The following is a 20230-nucleotide window of genomic DNA, read 5'->3' on the forward strand; positions in this document are numbered from 1 at the left end:
CACACACAACTGCATTAATGTTCCAATCTACTCAGTTGTATTAATGGGAAGAATTAAGGTACTAACTGCATGGGAAAGCAAACAACTCCATTATAATTATTTTGATGGCATTCAAGTGGAACTAACCATAGCATTTGTGTGGTAGGATGGTGTCTATTTTTCGTATGTATGAGTGTGAGCACATTTTGGAGCATGTTTCTATTGGCCTCCTTCCCCACCTAAACATATGCAAGTCTTCTCATAGAATGCAGATGTAACCCTTGAAGAGAAGTGATAGAGTCATCTGCACTGTATGCAGTTTCTTCAAAGTCAATTACAACTATGCAAGCATTTTTTTGCCATGTCATTATTAACCTCCTGACAGAAGAACTATCTTGTTCTTTCTAACAGGAAATCTTTGCGTTATTTAGAACTAGAAGTGAATTGTGTACACTTGGGGTGATAATCTGATCAGGAAGCAAGCAGGTTTTTGTAGAAGTATAAATTTCATATACCTACCTGTTTTTACCATCTATCAACCCAGGTGTTAAATTTTCATATCAATGGCAGCCCATGCAGAATTAGAGGACTGAGGCTTTAAGACTGACCAAAAGTGTCCTGATTATGACAGTGTCCTGATTTTCCAGGTCAGTTTACATGTAAAGGGATATTTTGGGACCATTACCAAGTATCCAAGATTATGTAGGCGTTCTCATTTTAAAGTGTGTGCTGTACTTGAGATTACTTCCAATTAGTACATCACACTTGGTACAGCTAAGCATTAATGGTGCAGCTCTATTATGCTATAGTTATGGAAAAGGGCCAGCCAGTAAGAAAAATACATAATCACAGTAAAATCTATAGCAAGAAAAGTTATTGCTGCATACAAAAATGCTTAGTTAATAAATTTTGCACATTGTGTTACAATTGTAATGGACCTCCTGAACAAGGTTATGCAAACATACATAATACATCAAATGATTCCACATCTGCTACTTTATATGTTATTTAGTACAGAGTTACTCTTTTATTACAATGTTATGAATACTACAAGGACTTAGATGAATAAGGTAGTCAGCAGCACAGTTACAGATTATTACATCATGACACATGTACGACTAATGATCACTTCATTCCCTCCCTCCCTCCCATGGTATCAGGGATCGCAATTTACAGTTGCAGAGGAAACTGATATGTAAGCCCATGATATGTTCACAAGATACAGGACAACTAAACATATAACAAATGGTGTATACTTACCAACACAAATCACTGGATAATGTATAGTAGTGCTTGCTTTTGTAGCAAAGTAAAGCATGTACTGTTTTGGGGTGGAAAGATCTGTGAGAGGTATATAACCTTATGCCACATATGCATTCTCTGAGAAATCATGAAATGTTATGACTTATGTGGTGCATTTTATGTGTGACCAATATAGCTGGGTAGAATTGTTATAGTGAGCCGAACATGTTCAATCTCAAAAATAAGTTAATATCTAATTATATTATGCACTAGACAATCATTTGTCTAATGGCCTTTGATTTTTCTCTAGTGATCTGATTTGTTGTCTCCTTCAAATAGGCAATTATTGAAATATCAAGACAATCACTCAAGAAAGAATCCTTACAGGCTTACTGCCACATAATTCCTTAATAGCTACCCTCAATATTATCACATAATACTTAATTGTTGAATGAATGATAATAAATTATCCAATGAAACCATTGACAGTGAACTAGTGCCTTAGCTACAAATGTAACTCCTTTGACTGGTTTACAAGTAGCTATTCGATGCAGTCACTGATGTAATAGTAACCATCCGTTGTCCACATTACCTTAGATTTCACAAAATCAATACAAACATGACATTGTTATTATGATGAATGTTCTAATAGAGTGTTTTAATAGTTTGACCATCACATTACATAACTCAGTGCTCCAATTTATTCACAGCCACAAATTTTAGCATGATGAGTATAGACTTTCTACAAACCAATTTCAACCTGTTATCACAAGAAGTCTGCTTTATTCATGAACATAGTCAGTAAGAATTTCACGATTCTTTATCACATTCACACCAAATTTGGTACTGACGTATATAGATTTTGCCAAATTTCAGCATATTTTAAAGCACTTTTATAATTTGTGAGCTGTATCAGTTCAAGTTTACAAATAAATACCGTGTTGGAGGGTCTGCTACAGGGCTCCCAACTACTACATGACTCCTCTGGTAAATGGTGCAATGCAGGTGTCCCTCCTATATATCCCAGTTTCATACATTAACATTTCTTTTGTACATGTATGCAAAAGTCCATATGCAGTAAATGATGTTGTTGGAAGGCATGCAGTGCTGAAGTGCAACAGGTGCACTGATTTCAATAATAATAATTATTGATCATTGTTGATTTTAATTTGCTAGACACATACACAAAAGTACACCATAAAGGCAAAATATTCCCTAGCTAATTACAATTACCATGCATAGCTAATATACAGTATACCAACATAAAACCAAAAGTTATCATTACGTAGTGCTGTGTAATTTCCTGTAGTTATGGCTGTACAATCTAGTGAATATGTTTGAACTCTTGTGTAAGGTATACATGTATCTGCAAACTATTTAGTTGTATTGTTGATGATATAATATTACTTGACATGAGACTGGATGTTGTCAGGGCCGCCCAAAGAAATTAAGGGGCCCAGGGCAAAGAGTTAAAGTGGGGCCCTTGACCCAAGTTGTAAGGTGAAGACCAAAAAAAAAAAAAGGTCACAACCTGCTGGCAATGACAATAACTACCCATCACCAACCATATCTCCTTATCTATAAGCTTGCTACACTGCTCCTCTGAAGAATACTGTGACTGCTCTATTAGAGTATTTAGATCTGACTGCTCTATTAGAGTATATCGATCTTTTAAACAGGTATTCAGGAGGCCCTTCATGGGGCCTCCTGGGGCCGGGGCCCGGGGCAAAATGCCCCAGTTGCCTCCCCCTGTGGGCGGCCCTGGATGTTGTCAACATGTAGAACAGTCACATGTTTGCTCGTGTGCACTTCCATATTGCCTAAATATTTTGAGGGAGAAATTTTTTGCTGATTTCAAAGTTTGGGGTTAATAGTGAAAATGTTATTATTATTTAAATATTATTATTATTATTATTATTACTAGGACCGGGTCACACATAACCAAGTAAATTTGTTAACATATAAAACAACTTGTATTTGCTTTGTCTAACTGTGATGTATAATAAGTATTGTAGGACCTCCATTATCCGAACATCTGTTTCAGTTCAACATTAAAAGCTTCCAGTTAAGTGAATTTGTTCAAATAAATGAAGCCCATTTGTTTATATAGAGTTATGTTCAACTACTCTAATAAAACATACACATGCTCTAATAGAATGTTCATGTAATGGAAAATACTCTAATAGGTTACACATCCCCAGTGCAGTGGTCCCTTTAATGTTCGGCCATCGATACCCAAATGTTTTGTTATTCAAACAGAAGTGACTGTTCTATTAGAGTATTTTGTTTCAGAGTGTACACTGTATGTTCTATTAGAGTATTTGAATGGAATTCTGTGTATAAATCAATCGGTTTTAACTTCCCATTATTTAATGAATTTAAATAATAGAAGGACCACTGTACAGATAACAAGGGGAAAGCCATGTGCACAGTGTACATACACAAAATACATGGTAATATTATAAAGTTGATGTCACCAGTACCAATACAAAGACACTGAAAGCTCAGTACAACTTCGTAACAATGTTAAAGTATGTTATCAAAATTATAGGGAAACAGATGGATCAACCAACACAGAGAAAAACTATCATAAAAAGATTGGGATTTATCCATCGCTTAATTTTATCATATGTGCACACAACAGTCGCACATTGTAAGCTAATAATGGATATTATAGCAATTTATTAAACAGTGGATCCTCAATAATCTGAACAGCACTGTTCTCAAGTTGATAAAAGTAGTAAAATTGTTCAGATTATAAACTATATGTGACCGAATTTGACAAAACAAGGCTTCCACACACATCCAATTTTCTGACTTTAACCAGCTGTAATTTGACTACTCAGCAAGCTATTGGCTTCAACTTTTCACATAGTCCTTCCATAGCATAGTACAATACCAGGTCAAACTTTGAGACTAATGGCTTACTGCTACATCACATTATGGTACTTCAAATTCATAAAAGTGGATGTGTGTGGAAGCCCTGTTTTGTAAAATTCGGTCACATATACAGAACCCTATTCAAATACTGTAATAGAACAAACACTTGTTCTCAAAATACCCTAATAGAACAGTCATTTCTACTGTTGGGATTAGATTACAGGAGTTTGGGTTAGCGAGGATCTATACTGTCCACATACATTATAAGCTATATGCCAATAGTTTATATGATAGAATCTTAGTATACACACTACCAACATGGCTACCCACTCCCAAAATGACTAGCTCAATACATTTACATTAGCACTGCTATTGTAGCCATCAGTACTCCAATATAATTGTAAAGTGATAGGTTTATTTGCTATGGTAGCTATAAGCCATGTTCATACACAAATTAATTTCATTCTACGAAGTGTACAGAAAAATGTATCTACAATAGATTGGTCTTAACCAGTAGTCACACATTCAAACTGCTGCAAGGTATGGTGAAAGTGATCTTTAAATAAGATGCTCAAAACTATACTATCATTCTCTGACGTGTGCCTATATGCACCAAATGGACAGTACTGATATGTCTAGGAAAGCTGTATACATGAAACACAAACAAGTATTATTTATAAGAAAAACTGCTTGTATCAGTGATTTTACGCACAAACTAACAAATTCACTCTAATTATAAGACGCTGCTTGTATTCATTTATCAATTAGAGTATTACAGTCTGCATGAATTTTATGTTTGATACTGTCTGTGAGCTTACATGGAGCCAAGCCCATGGCCACTAGCAAGAGTTCATAATATATAAAGAGAGGAGAGTATCCTACTTCAGTATATAGCCTGTGCATATGCATATCTCGAAGCGATGATGCAATACCTATAGTCACTTTTAATATGTTAGTTGGTCAGGTATCTACTCAGCATTAAGTTTCAATAACCCTTGTAGTTTGCAATAAGCAGTCCACTGATGACATTGTCAACACTGTATGTGTAACTTGATATGACATCCTAAAGAAATCAAAGGTTTACTGTATTACTTCGAGATACACACCCTGTACATGATAACAATAAGTGGGTGTGGCTCACAAAAAAATAGATTGTATATAGCGGGACTAAGTTAAAACACTTCAAAGTGAACTAATTGATCCATCGCACACATGATCCAATCCAGATATTTGATTGCGCATCGGATGATCTAACCCTATGAAAGGGATCAGTGGACAGCTCACTGTGACTGAACACTAAATCTACAAGGCAGACATTTCAGCACAACAAACATTCAGGATACAAATTCATCCTTCTGTCAGCCTACAACATCTGCAACAGTGTAGAGCCAATTTACCAGTAAATTTAATAAAAATTAAATAGTGTGTATTTTGCCAAATTGACAACTGCAAATTGCCTAAATATTATTTTGTTGTTACACAGCATTTACACATGCTTTGAGGTTATGCTATGACATTATCACTTGTCAGCAGAAGTCTACCAAGTAAGTGGGCAAAAGACAATACCAGTTAATCAGTTTTTCCATACCGGTTCACAACACTATTACACAGAAAACAAGCGTCAGTAATCATAGCTAATGGGTGCCTTCCCCAATAAACCAATGCATGAATTTCACTTTACCTGTCAAGAAAAACAAGTTAATTGTGTGGTCAATCTAAACCTAGGTAACAAATTTGGCAATCACTATAGAGCACATTAACCATGCAAAACTATGCTCATTGCATATTTAAATAGCACATAAAATACTACTCCATCAGTGCCTAGCTGATGGACCAGAGTGGTTGAAGGAGACCGCTTGGGAAACCCTGCGGGTGGTGCTGGCATCAGGGGTTCGATCCCCGGACTAGGAGCAGCCAGTTTCCTCCCTTATCCTAACAGCTTTCTTCTGGTCGTGCTCTCTACATGTGTGTTGTATTAAAGACTCAGACATTAATTTTGCATTGTACTAAAGGGATAAATAAATAATTTTTGTTTAATGCTAAACAATAATAATTATTAGTGTGAAGTATCAACAAGTTAAGAACAGTTATTAATATATATACCTTTGCAGAGTGAGTGTACTTATCGCAGGCTGATGCTTGTGCTATTACTGTATACTCTGCATGGTACTACTCTATGCGAAGACAATTTATTGCAAACACTTCTCGATGCTGAACAAATTATAACTACTTGTATGGACTATTAACATTTCAAGGATAGTCACGAAGGACTAAAGTAGTGGATTGGAAATGAGCAATGGTGCCATGGAACAGTAGAACACTAGCTTGCTGTATGATTCTTTCATTATAGCTATATACCACATTCTTATTTACAATTTCTGTAAAGAAATAATAACTAAGCAAGCAGGTGCTACCAAAAAGTCCTGAAACTGTTAATAAAAGGTAATTAAACAGAAAGGTGCTACCAAAAAGTCCAGAGTGTAAAGAATAATAATAATTAAACAAAAAGGTGCTACCAAAAGGTCCTGAAACTGTTAATAACAGCTAATTAAACAGAAAGGTGCTACCAAAAAGTCCAGAGAGTGTAAAAAATAATAATAATTAAACAAATAGGTGCTACCAAAAAGTCCTGAAACTGTTAATAACAGCTAATTAAACAGAAAGGTGCTACCAAAAAGTCCAGAGTGTAAAAAATAATAATAATTAAACAAATAGGTGCTCAGTACCAAAAAGTCCTGAAACTGTTAATAACAGGTAATTAAACAAAAAGGTGCTACCAAAAAGTCCTGAAACTGTTAATAACAGGTAATTAAACAAAAAGGTGCTACCAAAAAGTCCAGAAAATGTAAAAAAAAATAAAATGTCACTAATGGGTGCCATTTCACATTGGGAAGTTGGCCCAATCCTGATTGCCTCCCAACTACACACGGGCTTGGTCATGGATGCAGGGGACAGCCGGTGGGGCGCCACATGGCCCACACGCGGACTTGGTCATCGGCTTTGCTAGTGACTTGGCCTAGCTAACCTACCAGAAGAAAGCTGTTAGGATAAGGGAGGAAACTGGCTGCTCCTAGTCCGGGGATTGAACCCCTGATGCCAGCACCACCCGCAGGGTTTCCCAAGCGGTCTCCTTCAACCACTCTGGTCCATCAGCTAGGCACTGATGGAGTAGTATTTTATGTGCTATTTAAATACATAAAATTGAAGTTAAAAAAAATATTTTTTTAAATGTTCCCCACAGTGGATCTGTACCATGGACCTCCAGGTGAGCAGCCCAATGCTGTAACCATTGAACAATTAGGACCACAATTGTAATGCACACCAATTAGTATATTTCTATCCTACATGCTCTCTACATGTGTGTTATATTAAAGACTCAGACATTAATTTTGCATTGTACTAAAGGGATAAATAAATAATTTTTGTTTAATGCTAAACAATAATAATTATTAGTGCGAAGTATCAACAAGTTAAGAACAGTTATTAGTATATATACCTTTGCGGAGTGAGTGTACTTATCGCAGGCTGATGCTTGTGCTATTACTGTATACTCTGCATGGTACTACTCTATGCGAAGACAATTTATTGCAAACACTTCTCGATGCTGAACAAATTATAACTACTTGTATGGACTATTAACATTTCAAGGATAGTCACGAAGGACTAAAGTAGTGGATTGGAAATGAGCAATGGTGCCATGGAACAGTAGAACACTAGCTTGCTGTATGATTCTTTCATTATAGCTATATACCACATTCTTATTTACAATTTCTGTAAAGAATAATAACTAAGCAAGCAGGTGCTACCAAAAAGTCCTGAAACTGTTAATAAAAGGTAATTAAACAGAAAGGTGCTACCAAAAAGTCCAGAGAGTGTAAAAAATAATAATAATTAAACAAAAAGGTGCTACCAAAAGGTCCTGAAACTGTTAATAACAGCTAATAAAACAGAAAGGTGCTACCAAAAAGTCTAGAGAGTGTAAAAAATAATAATAATTAAACAAATAGGTGCTACCAAAAAGTCCTGAAACTGTTAATAACAGGTAATTAAACATAAAGGTGCTAGCAAAAGGTCCTGAAACTGTTAATAACAGGTAATTAAACAGAAAGGTGCTACCAAAAAGTCCAGAGAGTGTAAAAAATAATAATAATTAAACAAATAGGTGCTACCAAAAGGTCCTGAAACTGTTAATAACAGGTAATTAAACAGAAAGGTGCTACCAATAAGTCCAGAGAGTGTAAAAAATAATAATAATTAAACAAATAGGTGCTACCAAAAAGTCCTGAAACTGTTAATAACAGGTAATTAAACAGAAAGGCGCTACCAAAAGGTCCTGAAACTGTTAATAAAAGGTAATTAAACAAAAAGGTGCTACCAAAAAGTCCAGAAAATGTAAAAAAAAATAAAATGTCACTAATGGGTGCCATTTCACATTGGGAAGTTGGCCCAATCCTGATTGCCCCCCAACTACACACGGACTTGGTCATAGATGCAGGGGACAGCCAGTGGAGCACCACATGGCCCACACGCAGACTTGGTCATCGGCTTTGCTAGTGACTTGGCCTAGCTAACCTACCAGAAGAAAGCTGTTAGGATAAGGGAGGAAACTGGCTGCTCCTGGTCTGGGGATCGAACCCCTGATGCCAGCACCACCCGCAGGGTTTCCCAAGCGGTCTCCTTCAACCACTCTGGTCCATCAGCTCTGCACTGATGGAGTAGTATTTTATGTGCTATTTAAATACATAAAATTGAAGTTATGTTCCCCACAGTGGATCTGTACCATGGACCTCCAGGTGAGCAGCCCAATGCTGTAACCATTGAACAATTAGGACCACAATTGTAATGCACACCAATTAGTATATTTCTATCCTACATGCTCTCTACATGTGTGTTATATTAAAGACTCAGACATTAATTTTGCATTGTACTAAAGGGATAAATAAATAATTTTTGTTTAATGCTAAACAATAATAATTATTAGTGTGAAGTATCAACAAGTTAAGAACAGTTATTAGTATATATACCTTTGCGGAGTGAGTGTACTTATCGCAGGCTGATGCTTGTGCTATTACTGTATACTCTGCATGGTACTACTCTATGCGAAGACAATTTATTGCAAACACTTCTCGATGCTGAACAAATTATAACTACTTGTATGGACTATTAACATTTCAAGGATAGTCACGAAGGACTAAAGTAGTGGATTGGAAATGAGCAATGGTGCCATGGAACAGTAGAACACTAGCTTGCTGTATGATTCTTTCATTATAGCTATATACCACATTCTTATTTACAATTTCTGTAAAGAAATAATAACTAAGCAAGCAGGTTCTACCAAAAAGTCCTGAAACTGTTAATAAAAGGTAATTAAACAGAAAGGTGCTACCAAAAAGTCCAGAGAGTGTAAAAAATAATAGTAATTAAACAAAAAGGTGCTACCAAAAGGTCCTGAAACTGTTAATAACAGCTAATTAAACAGAAAGGTGCTACCAAAAAGTCCAGAGAGTGTAAAAAATAATAATAATTAAACAAATAGGTGCTACCAAAAAGTCCTGAAACTGTTAATAACAGGTAATTAAATAGAAAGGTGCTACCAAAAAGTCCAGAGAGTGTAAAAAATAATAATAATTAAACAAATAGGTGCTACCAAAAAGGTCCTGAAACTGTTAATAACAGGTAATTAAACAGAAAGGTGCTACCAAAAAGTCCAGAGAGTGTAAAAAATAATAATAATTAAACAAATAGGTGCTACCAAAAAGTCCTGAAACTGTTAATAACAGGTAATTAAACAAAAAGGTGCTACCATAAAGTCCAGAAAATGTAAAAAAAAATAAAATGTCACTAATGGTTGCCATTTCACATTGGGAAGTTGGCCCAATCCTGATTGCCCCCCAGCTACACACAGGCTTGGTCATGGATGCAGGGGACAGCCGGTGGGGCACCACATGGCCCACACGCGGACTTGGTCATCGGCTTTGCTAGTGACTTGGCCTAGCTAACCTACCAGAAGAAAGCTGTTAGGATAAGGGAGGAAGCTGGCTGCTCCTGGTCCAGGGATCGAGCCCCTGATGCCAGCACCACCCGCAGGGTTTCCCAAGCGGTCTCCTTCAACCACTCTGGTCCATCAGCTAGGCACTGATGGAGTAGTATTTATGTGCTATTTAAATACATAAAATTGAAGTTAAAAAAAATTTTTTTTTTAAATGTTCCCCACAGTGGATCTGTACCATGGACCTCCAGGTGAGCAGCCTAATGCTGTAACCATTGAACAATTAGGACCACAATTGTAATGCACACCAATTAGTATATTTCTATCCTACGTGCTCTCTACATGTGTGTTATATTAAAGACTCAGACATTAATTTTGCATTTTACTAAAGGGATAAATAAATAATTTTTGTTTAATGCTAAACAATAATAATTATTAGTGTGAAGTATCAACAAGTTAAGAACAGTTATTAGTATATATACCTTTGCGGAGTGAGTGTACTTATCGCAGGCTGATGCTTGTGCTATTACTGTATACTCTGCATGGTACTACTCTATGCGAAGACAATTTATTGCAAACACTTCTCGATGCTGAACAAATTATAACTACTTGTATGGACTATTAACATTTCAAGGATAGTCACGAAGGACTAAAGTAGTGGTTTGGAAATGAGCAATGGTGCCATGGAACAGTAGAACACTAGCTTGCTGTATGATTCTTTCATTATAGCTATATACCACATTCTTATTTACAATTTCTGTAAAGAAATAATAACTAAGCAAGCAGGTGCTACCAAAAAGTTCTGAAACTGTTAATAAAAGGTAATTAAACAGAAAGGTGCTACCAAAAAGTCCAGAGAGTGTAATTACATAATAGACTCTTTCCAAAACCACGCCCACTTTTCGGCCGCCATTTTGAATGGGGCTACTATGCCATGCGCATGGCGTATTCTCCGGCGTATTCAGTCTTTGCAGTGAAGTTGTTTCGTGTATTTTAAAGAAAAGAAGTAGGAAAAGGAAACCACAGATGCTTCTGACGAAATTTAAGACGATGGCCATGATTCTCGGAAGTATAATTTCAGTCAAATTTCCACTCTCCATGGCTTTGTTGTGAGCATAAATTGTTACTCGTGACAATCATTGTGAGTAAGGACAAGGAATGGAATGTACAGACCGTAGATACTACATTTTGTGAAGTTTCAATCTGGCAGATCAATTCAGTGCAACCCATCTGATCTTACTATTAAAGGATAGGGACGGAGACCGGGAGCTCACAAAGTCCGGAGCTCCTGATAAGACAGATGCTGAGTTGTGCTGTAAACTGAATTTCTGAGACAAAGACAACATCATTTGAGGTGAAACTGCTGCCTCAGCAAACAGTATAGTGGGTATATCATTTCAGATAATATGGCTTGTTAAGTAACTAAGGCATTGTAACTAGTGTGCAGTGGTTAACTGTGCATTTGTAAGAACACATACTATTTATTTATTTATTGTTAATCAGCAGGACCCTCCAGGGGTATAATGCTGATGTGCAATTACATGTGTACAATTTCAATTAGTTACTTAACTATATAAGTATGTACAATTACGACAAGTTACTTAATTATATACATATGTACAATTACAATAATAAACTATAAAAATATATACATTTACGATAAGTTACTTAACCATATGCATAAAAGGGGCTAATTTTTGCTTAAATTCTTCAACACAGTCAGTCTCAATAATTTCAGCATCTAATCTATTCCATTCTGGTACAGTTCTTGGGAGGAAGGAATATTTATATACATCAATTCTTGGTTGGTAAGGTACTAGTTTAAAGTTATGTGAGTGTTGGGTCCGTAATACAGTAGATTTAAATGGGAGATAACAGTTCGGTATAATTAATAAATCATGTAGTACTTTATATAGTAAAACTAGTCTAGCTGATTTGCGACGTTCTTGTAGTGTAGGCCATTGCAAGTTTTCAAGGATGTTAGTGATGCTGTCTCTATTATTTCGTCTCCATGGTTGACCTGTGACAAAACGAGCAGCTCTATGTTGGACCATCTCTACTTGATTTATGTTGGTTTGGTGATATGGATCCCATATTGGGGAACAATACTCTAAAATAGGCAAGACAAATTGTTTATATGCTAGCTCACGTAGATGGCTAGGACAATGCTGTAGATTTCGTCGCAAAAAACCAACAGCTCTGTTTGCCTTATTGCAGATGTAATCTATATGTGGCTTCCATGAAAGTCTGTGATGTAACTTTACTCCAAGATACAAATGTTGTTCTGTAACTGCCAGTGAGGTGCCATTCATTACATACGAAAATAAACTTTTGTTATGGTGATTAGAAATTTGCATTATCTTACATTTGCTGATGTTAAAAGCCATTTGCCATTTATCTGCCCACTTTGACAGTATTGTCAGGTCTTGTACAGAACTGGTAATCACTTTTCCATGTACGTAGCTTATATAATGTGGCATGATCACCTTATGTGACATCGTTATACATACAGTAATGTATGTTTGTGAAAGTTTCATACGTTAGTATGTATCTTCCAGTACAGTGGTGGCTGACTAACTAGACTCAGTTACTAGTGCTACAGACATAAAGTCCGATTAGACTGAACAGTTTAGATATCTTTTCTCTCTCGGAATGGATACCTGCATTGCACAAATTCTAACCATATAATTATGTTACTCAGTGTTAAGTTTAATCCAAAGAGATATCCAGTGATGTCATCCTTGATACAGTACCATATAGACCTTAACAAGTTGATGTTGTGCTACTTCTAAAAACCAGGCGCCATGCAGCTAGCTAACTCATCTGGAATAACTATAGACAGTATATACTACTATGAATTAACCAACTATGTATTACTACTTTACAATAGGGTAGTTTGGGTTGTGCAATAATATAATTAGCTATTTCTCGTATTTTGTAATTCATGAAATATTCGTAATTCGTTCAATTACGTTGCTATGCACTGCTAAGGAAGCGTTTGTTAAATAAACCGCTTTTACCAACATATTACGCACAAAACTATCTTCTAAACTGTTTTATAGTGTGACTAACGTGTTTTTTCCCACAAATTCTCTCGACAAAGCCTCAAAGCTGCTCTTCATTTTCGTTTGCGTACGTAAGGGATACGCCCCCTTTCAACTCGAAGCAATAGGCTATTCCTGGCAGTGTACGAGGCATGCACCGTTGTTTTTCAGTTGCTAAACGCCTGAAAACCTCAAGGGGAAGGTAGTCTGAGGAAAGTCACCACACCCGTATTTCAGTCCGCCGAAAAGAAACCACCTCAGAACAAAGTTCAAAGTTTAATACAGACTTCATTTCACTTTTACTTCTTACGTAAAAGCTGCTTTTACCGTTATTAAACGATTTTGCTCACGTGGGTGCGTACGGACAAACATAGGTAGATAGGTACACACACACACTTTTACGAAAACAATTACAGTAAACCAGGCGCACGCCCACAGCCGGCTGTGGGCGTGCGCCTGGTTTAATAAAAACATTTTGATGAGAAAACACTCCACTGGTATTATATTCTTTGATAATATGACTTACTGTTGATAATCAGGGAGCTTGCATGAGTCAGTATGACCAGCATTATATACTTATAGCAGATTTGTAAAGTGTAGTATTTGATAGTTGTATAGCACACATTTTAATCGGACATGTATCTAGCAGTCACATGTGAATGTTGTACTATACAGTGAAAATACTTGGATCTCATTGGCCGCAATTCTTTTCATATGAAGCACTAGGTGTGATCGCATGAACACCTTGGGATGAACTGAATAGAATACAAATGGGACCATGGAAAGGTATCCTTAGTAGAGGGGTATCCTAATTTGTTGAGAGTTTAAATGTGTGTATATACAAATGGGAGTACTGGCAAACATTTTTTAGGTGATTGGTACCATTGTAATAGGTTGCACTTCCGCTTCAACAATTGTCCAGTGGAGTGTGGCGCTTGGCCAGTATCCGAGTGGCCTGCAGATCAAAGTCAGGCTAGGGATAGATTTTTTAAAACCTCTTCTATGTATTTGTCCCGTTTCACATTAGTCAACAATTTTTGTCTAGGTTCCCTGTCTCATGGTAAACACCTCGTACAGGCTTTGCCTCCAGTGCCTAACTGGTAAAGCAGATAAAAACAAACAATTGTTAAAAGTACTGTATAATAAGAAACCAAAGTTTGTTGATTCTGAAACTGTTGTTGCACACCCCTTATAATACTTCTGAAATGAGTGTGAATTAAAATATTGACTATATGTTCAATAACCACATTACTATGGTCATAGATAGTATACCATAGACTATCTATGCTATGGTAGCTACTTGTATATCAGTAACTAGCTGAAACAGTATAAGCTGAAGACCCAAGTGAATTATATTAACCACTTATACTCCTCACTGACTCTTGTACTCATAATAGTGACTGTAGTGGCAGCTGATCATGCAAACTTGATTGTATGGGCTGACAACACCTCTGACAAAGCAATTACTGTTGTTGACTGCTGTCGATGTCTCATGCCTTGTTCAGCCATGATAACCAGCTGCCGTTAACCAGAAACACTAATTCTGCCACCCCAAAGGTATTGATGGGTTGTTCCTCAACAATACGGCTCTGTTCAAGCTGCTGCTAACACCAGTTTTCAATGTAGCGCAATCGAGATTATTTACCGTGGCCCCATTCAAAATGGCGGAAAGGTGTTGTCATAGCAATGACGTACTTTTGGAAAGAGTCTAATAATAATAAGTGACGTCATAAATAAATAATTAATTAATGTACAGCGTCAGCGAAACTACTTAGCAGACACACAAATGCTCAACGGGATTGTGTTAGACGATAGTAAAACAGGAAAAATAAAAAGGGATTTTTTCTTCCGTGCCTTCGTTATGGAGCAGAGTTTCCATATAACGGATCAACTGCCCGTCAGTACCTAAAGTCGTCTTGAGACTCAAGACGACTTGAGTTTCTTAAGACGACTTGAGTGAATCTTATATTCGCGATCTAAAATTTTGCGATTGACTACCTCGAGCGTTTTATCGATATAATCAATAATTTTCTCTGAGCACTTCTAAAGCCTCAATACAATATCGTAAGTATACTATGGCTTCAATTTTTCAGTTTCTCAAGACGACTTCAGTTTCTCAAGACGACTTCAGTTTCTCAAGACGACTTCAGCTTCTCAAGACGTCTTGAGTTTCTCAAGACGACTTCAGCTTTTCAAGACGACTTGAGTTTTTCAAGACGACTTCAGCTTCTCAAGACGACTTCAGCTTCTCAATACGTCTTGAGTTTTTCAAGACGACTTCAGCTTCTCAAGACGACTTCAGCTTCTCAAGACGACTTCCGCTTCTCACTGAGCTTCTCAAGGTGACTCGAGTTTCTATAGATGGATTTTAATGGTGGATGTTTTATTAGAGTATTTGACTGTTCTGTGAGATAGAATATTTAGACTTTGAGCAGTTTCTTGTGCCCCCTACACCATCTTTGAGTCCATTAATGAGTTGCTTTGGTTGAACAGCATTAAACCATGCATTATTTAGCATGTTCAAGTATTGGGAATCATACCATTACTGGAGAACTTAGCAAATACTGGACTGCTAGAAATGACCTAACTGTTTGTGATTCTTTACTTCTTTTCAGAGCTCGTATTGTTGTCCCTGCAAATCTGCAACATGACACCTTATGCAAAATCCATCAAGGCCAACAAGGGATAGAGAGATGCCGTCAACTAGTAGCAACCTCAGTGTGGTGGCCAGTAGTATCTTCACAATTGGAACAATTTATAAAGCAATGTCCTACTTGCGTGAAACTTACACCATCAGCCAGAGAACCAATGCTCAGCTCAGTGCTACCTAAGTACCCCTGGCAAAAAGTGTCTACTGACTTATTTGAACTGAACAAACAATCCTATCTCTTAGTAGTAGATTACTACTCACGCTTTCTGGAGGTGATCAAGCTAAGCTCTACCACTTCATCAAGTATTGAAAGTGCAATAAAGAGTATTTTTGCTCGACATGGTATCCCCCAAACCATCATAAACGATAATGGTCCTCAATATGACTCGACTGAAATGAAAGAGTTTTCGTCAGCTTATGGCTTTAAGCATGTAACATCAAGCCCCTACTATCTGCAAAGTAACGGTTTAGCAGAACGCATGGTGAAGACAGTTAAGGGCCTCCTACACGACACTTCAGATATGGCACTCAGTCTCCTAAGCTACAGAGCTACTCCACTACCATGGTGCCATTTGAGTCCTGCTGAACTCCTGATGGGCAGGCGGCTTAGGACAGAACTACCGCAAGTTGCCAACTAGCTAGTTCCTAACTGGCCACATTTTCAAGGCTTTGTGGAGAAAGATAGACTGCACAAAGAACAACAAAAAGAGAATTATGACCACAGTCACAGGGTGAAAACAGCAGCTATCCTTCCTGACAACACTGATGTGTGGGTAAACACACAAGGCAGAAATGTTCCAGGAACTGTTGTTACCACTGCCACCACCCCTAGATCTTATATTGTTACTACGCCATCTAGGGAGATTTGACGAAACCGCATAGAGCAACGTTCAGAAGAAACAATGACCCAATCACACCAACAAGACAATGACAACAGAAGAGTTACCAGATCTCAAACTGGAACACAGATAAGACCACCTAACAGACTCACATATTCTTGAGACTTTTGAAAGGGAGATGTGGTGTGAACTATGTATTACTGAACGACATGCACACAGACTTTGTATGTAACCTTTCAAGTGTATGTATTAGCTAGTTATAATTGACTTATACTGTAATGATGTATGACATCATTTGTAGCTGTATGGTTGCCTCTATATATATTGTGTGTTGTACTTCTATATATCATTCTCATTAGTAACTATCTATTGGTGACAACTGCGAGTTACACTACGTTAGCATCACACTACGTTAGCATCACACTACATATGGTATGCATCCAAGGGTTCTTAAAGAAGCTGTAGCTCAGTTATGTTTCTCATTTACAGTTTTATTTTAACGATCATTAGATGAGGGTTTCTTACCTGAAGACTGGAAAGCAGCAAAAGTAATTCCTGTTTTCGAAAAAGGAGAAAAGTCTAATCCCGGAAACTATCATCGAATAAATTTAACATCTGTATATAGTATGTAAGGTTTTGAGTCTATTATTAGAGAAGAAATTATTAATGTCATGTCAGCCTACAATCTTCTCTCAAACACACAGTATGGCTTTTTGCCAAAGAGATCATGTATGTCTCAACTTCTAATAGCAATGAAATTCTGGACAGATGAAATTCAAAAGGATAACCCAGTTGATGTTATTTATATCAACTTATAAAAAACTTCGATAAAGTACCCCACGAGAGACTCCTCATTAAGTTAAAGGCATATGGGATTACAGAAAACTATTAACATGGATACGATCATTTCTCAAGCAGCGGAAACAACAAGTATCAGTAAATTTTTAATGGTATTGAATCTGACTGCATTAATGTAAAGTGTGGAGTCCCACAGGGATCTGTTTTAGGCCCTATTTTCATTATCATGTATATTAATGACTTACCCATTGTGACACAGGTTGGGTTTTGTGTCATATCTCCGTGGTCTTTATCTCGATTCCTTTCAAACCACCAAAAGGCACTCCTACGATGGTTACTCCATCTACATAGCAATTTTCAACTCATTCCATGAAGCGGTTTACCCTGTAGGCGTGACAACAAATCGATCTTGTTTTACGCGAATAATCGGTCATAACTCCTGAACCATTCATCGGATTTGTACCAAATTTGATGCTAGGATTCGCCGTTGGACTCCCTTTCTGTGTGCCAAAGTTCAAGGCGATCGGAGTACGCGTTTGCTTGTTATAGCAATTTTTGCAAGTGTGCGAAAAGACGAAGAAGAAGAAGAAAAGAAAACGAAGAAAAAAAACGAAACTTTGGCAGCTTGTATCTCGGAAATGGCTGGAGCGATTTCCTTCAAATTTGGAATGTAGACTCCCTTGGCTGGCGGGCAACTGTGTAGCAAATTTGGTTCCAATCAGATAAGTGATCACCGAAATACAAAGGTGTGAAAATGACGTTTTCGTTCTTCCTGTCAATATACTCACGGGTGTGGCGCGCCGGCTTCTTGGGCCGCACGACACACTACCGTGTGTCTTGATACAGATAAAGCATGGAACCAGAAAATGAGAGGCTGAGAAGCCAATACAGAATGAATAACCATTACATGCTTTTAATTCCTTAAGTTAAGGCCTTATGAACAAATAAAAATCGTTTAATTTATTTCAAAATTCCACTGTATTAATAACACATATATTTATTGTTTACAGCTGGACAATAGAGCATTGGTTTCTCAAGCATTGCTAACCCATGAAGGACTGCACAAATTTACTCTGTTGCTTGAGCAGTTCAAGAAAGGACTGATGAAACCAAATGTTTTAAACATAATTCAGGCTTTTCCCAAGGAATTTTTGCCTCTTTTCACTTTTAGAGGAACAATAAATGCAAAAGATGTACTGGACACCCTGTACACTGTGCAGGGACACAAAGATGAGACTGCGATGGAACTACTGGCTCGATATATTAATAACCTCACTGATAAAGGTATCAACAATATATCTGTAATTGCTATCCCACTAGGGACCTGTGAGAAGGCTATATACATAACATTATCTGCCATGCGATGTGCTATATATATATTATATATAGCTATGGTTGCATAAGTGGCCAAAAAACTTTTTTTTACTACTAGCCCTAAGGGGGGAGGGGGGTAACAGAATGGAAGAAAGGAGATAAATAAAAAAATGGTTTAACAAATGTTATATACACATGTACTACATAATATGTATATATCTATATTGGGTCTAGCCCTAGGGTAGAAAAATGTGGGTTTGATACATATTGTCGTTATTGCCATTAACCTAATTTTTTACACCCATTTCTTGGCCACCACCTTTGATCACATCTTTTTTCACCCTGACTTCTTGGGCTGCACCCCTTTTCCCAGCTTGGCTGTTTTGGTATAATCATTTCTTTTTGTAATTCAATACTCCAAATAGGCCACTTGTATGTATCTGAACTCTTCATGGGTGACTTGTAACATACGTAGCAGAATGCTTTAACAGAGTGAACTGACTGCTCTAATAGGGTGACTGCATATGCTACACACAGTTTGTGTTCGCATTTAACTCAATGGTTTTAAATCCAATTCTTCTAAACTACTGAGAGGGAGATTTCTGCGATGATTAATGTACTGATTTTTGGCTTAAGCAGTTTGCCTGGTAAGCGTGGCAAGTGCGTAATTGTTTTTTATCATGCTAACAAAACTCGATTGCATGATTGTTACACACTGTTGGTTTTTGTGCTCCATGTTCATGGTTTTAAGCTTGATTCTTCCAAACCACAAAAGGATTGAGGTTTGATAGTTAATATATCTAGTCTACATACCAATTTTCAGTTTCTGTAGGCGTGACAACATATTGGTGTTATTTTCATGAAGAATCCTTAATAACTCCGCAAATGTTTATTATAATTTCCTTTAAGCCTCCCTTAAGTGTGCCAAATTTCAAGGCAATCTCCCCAGAAAAAATTCTAAAATGTTCATAAAAAGTAGTGGCAACGCTACCAGGTTGGAGGGCCCTGGCTTTTGTGTGGTTTAATGGCTTGCTTAAGACTAAATCGAGAACATGGTAAATAGTGCCCTTCACAATGTTTTAAAGGAGCTTATACTCAATATGATACAGGTGCGTTTTTAGATCCAGGCTAGGTCTGAGGCAATTTGGTCAAAATTTATGGTGATGTCTACTGACAGTATGTATGTACTTCTTTAGAGAAGTCTGGGTGTATCAGTAATAATCAATTTGGATTTCGTGCTAACCATTCTACTGTTACCCTGCTGTTGTCTGTTATACATGTCTAGAGTTCATATTTAGAATGTCACAGCACCACTCATTGTGTCTTTTTGGACTTTGCTACAGCTTGCAACTCAGTGCCTCATGTCTTAAACTTCATTAGGCATCACTGGCCATGCAGTTGTTGCAATGGATTCGATCTTTTCTAACTTGCCAATACCAATGAGTGGTCATCAATGGTAGCTATTCCGACTGTCTCCCTGTTATATCAGGAGTAC

General features: G+C 37.1%; 1 protein-coding gene across 1 annotated transcript in view; it reads right to left on the reverse strand.

Moving 5' to 3' along the window:
• Positions 1-2250: 2250 nt before the first annotated feature.
• The window catches only part of LOC136267276 (origin recognition complex subunit 5-like), a 102249-nt gene continuing 84269 nt past the window's right edge, over positions 2251-20230 (reverse strand). The window contains exon 18 of the mRNA XM_066062365.1: positions 2251-2261. The gene's annotated coding sequence lies outside the window, so the exon portion shown is untranslated. The remainder of the gene's footprint in view (positions 2262-20230) is intronic.

This window comes from Dysidea avara, chromosome 9 (assembly GCF_963678975.1).
Source record: "Dysidea avara chromosome 9, odDysAvar1.4, whole genome shotgun sequence".
In the NCBI taxonomy this organism is placed as follows: domain Eukaryota; kingdom Metazoa; phylum Porifera; class Demospongiae; order Dictyoceratida; family Dysideidae; genus Dysidea; species Dysidea avara.